The 2681-nt window shown below is 47.1% G+C and overlaps 1 non-coding gene across 1 annotated transcript; it reads right to left on the reverse strand.

Moving 5' to 3' along the window:
• Window positions 1–394: 394 nt before the first annotated feature.
• TRNAR-ACG (transfer RNA arginine (anticodon ACG)) lies at window positions 395–467 on the reverse strand. The gene has a single exon. It is a non-coding gene; the product is annotated as a tRNA-Arg (tRNA).
• Between the last annotated feature and the right edge of the window lie 2214 nt (window positions 468–2681).

The raw sequence follows: 2681 nt of genomic DNA on the forward strand, positions 1-2681 counted from the left end.
ATGTTAGTTGTTTTAGGAAAAATACTGAAACTAACTAGTGCAAAAAATTAGTCAGAGAAAGAAAATGGTAGCATTTTTTGGAGGAAAAAACTCTAAGACAAACGGTGCAAAAAATTAGACAGAAAAATAATGTTAGCTGTTTCAGTGGAAAAAAAACTGAAACTAACTAGTGCAAAAGTTATTTTTTAGGGAATGGACCGTGTTAAAAAAAGGAATGGACTGAAAGAAAAAAAGCGAGACAAGTCGACTCAGCTGGGATGCAAAAATCAGAAAGAAAAATTAGCCATTTCCAATAAATAAAAATCAGAAACAAACGGATGCAGAAATTAGAAAGAGAAAGAAAATGTTAGTTCTTTTAGGACCGAAAGAAAAAATAAAAATAAACAAGACAAGTCGACTCCGCTGGGGATCGAACCCAGAATCTCTGGTTCCGTAGACCAGCGCCTTATCCATTGGGCCACGGAGTCTTTGGTGTTGCATGTTCTATTGTCTGCTCCACAGTCTATATTTTGCACATACAAAGTTCATTTTTAGAGAATACTGCTGCCGAACGAAAAACACAAAATTATGATTCTCATGCTTTAAACAAGAATTTGAACTGTACTTTTGCACCTGAAGGAAGCATCAAAATTCCTTTCTAAAATCTATAGCTTACTAGGCTCTGTTTGAGAGATGCAACAACAGTTTTATCAGAACTGAAAACATGCTAATACCAGAGGAAACAGGCAGTAGAGACAACTTGGCCAGCCCACACATGCTATCAGATCAGTACGGACACATGACACTACCAGAATGCCAGTGCAACATCACCATCCACTTTATTTTCACCAATCAACGGGTGCCACCAAATTTTCACCAGAGGGCAAAGGACAGCTGTTCTGAAACACGTCATCACTGCATGACTATCACGGTTTCTGCTCGAAGCATCGATCATAATCCCGACACCACAGGTTCAACTATGTCCTGGTTACCTTACCCATTAATCTAATTGTTCAAATGTGGGGACACTAACGAGTCTGGCAGTGAGTACTCGATGACCCCTTCACCATAACCCACCTCAAAACAGAGCAAACTTGATCGCCTGCTGTTAGACAAGAAACAAAGTACAAACCTGTGAACAACACAGTGTGAAAAATGTAACTATGCAATAGACTATGCAAATATAACTTATATAATTGTGCCACGCGAGAAAACTGGAGAGTAAAACTCTAGTCCCTCTAAAATGCCACTTGATAATTTCTGATATGAATCAAGTACTAATATATCATAAAGATCTTATTTAATCTTTTTTTTTAATATTTAGAACCAGCCCCAACCAAGACGAACCTATCAAGAACAAGATCTTCCCTCAATTCTAAAGGAGGAAACTTTGATGGTTCTTCTAGCCTATTCTTAAAACCTGAATGCCTTGTGAGGACACTTAGAGCATCTCCAACAGCCGTGCTAAACAAGCGGCAAATTTGGTCATTTTAGCGAGCGCGCAACCGGTAAAGTGGCTCCAGCGGGCGTGCAATAACCGCACGCGCGGCATATGGAGTTGGGCGCGCGGTTCGAATCGCCAACTCTCGCTGTGTATTTGGGGCGCCCGCTTCCGTGCGCGGCACACACGAGCGCTCGCGCCGCACTCTCTCCTCCCCGCCACCTTCGCCCCGCGCGCGCCGGCGCCGGCGAACTTGACCCGATGGACGCACGCGCCGGCACCCCGCTCACCCCATCTTACAGCCGCGACCCCTCCACCGCCGCCGCCGCCACCGCAAACCCTAGCGCGGGGAGCGTTGGCCTCGCTTCCGCCGGAGCTCCTCCGAGCATCGGCCTCGCGCGCGGCCTCTTCATGCCGCCGCGGATGACCTCGGCGGCGGGTGGCATCACGCCGGCCCCCCACCCCCCCTCGAAGCTCCCCAATGCGGCGCGGCCGAAGAAGGGCAAGACATCCGCGAAGAAGAACAAGGCGGCGGACGGCTCCGGCACCTCGAAGGCGAGGAGGAAGAAGCTTGCAGGGCGTGTGACGGGCGCGGCGGCTACCGAAGCGCCGGCGAGCTCACTGGTTGAGCCGGCGGCCGACACGCACAACATGTTCGAGGATATGCCCTAAAGGTAGAAAATTTTGCAAACTTTTCTTTTCTTGTTATTTTTTGAATGCATTCATATAGATAGCTTATTTGCATTGTTCTATATATTTTGTAGTCTCAACGATGATGCATACATGTCAACTATGGGTGTTGGCTCCAACAATTCGTATTGGTCTCAAATGCAAGCAAACAATTGAGTTGGATGATGATGATGAGGAGGAGGAGGAGGATGCATCAAGTGATGACGGCAAGAGAAGCCCCACACCCAACTCCGTTTCATACTCGAAGCCAAAACGACCGGATGGGTGCAAGAAAGACGCAAAAGAAAGGAAGAAGAGGAAAGGAGATGATGAGCTCAAAAATGCTATGGAAGCTATTGTGAAGGTAAGAAAAGAAGGCAACGAGGTGAGGAAAATGGCAAGGAACCAAGATGCCGCGGCCGAGGAGAGGAGGTTGGCAGCCGAGGAGACGAGGGTGGCGGCCGAGGAGAGGAAGGTGGCTTTGGAGGAGAGGAAGGTGAGCAATGAGGAGCGAACTAGATTGTTGAAATGGGAGAAGCACTTGTTCTTCTTGGACATATCTATCCTCAATGAGGCGCAAAAGGAATATGTC

This window comes from Triticum aestivum, chromosome 5D, assembly GCF_018294505.1.
Source record: "Triticum aestivum cultivar Chinese Spring chromosome 5D, IWGSC CS RefSeq v2.1, whole genome shotgun sequence".
NCBI lineage: Eukaryota > Viridiplantae > Streptophyta > Magnoliopsida > Poales > Poaceae > Triticum > Triticum aestivum.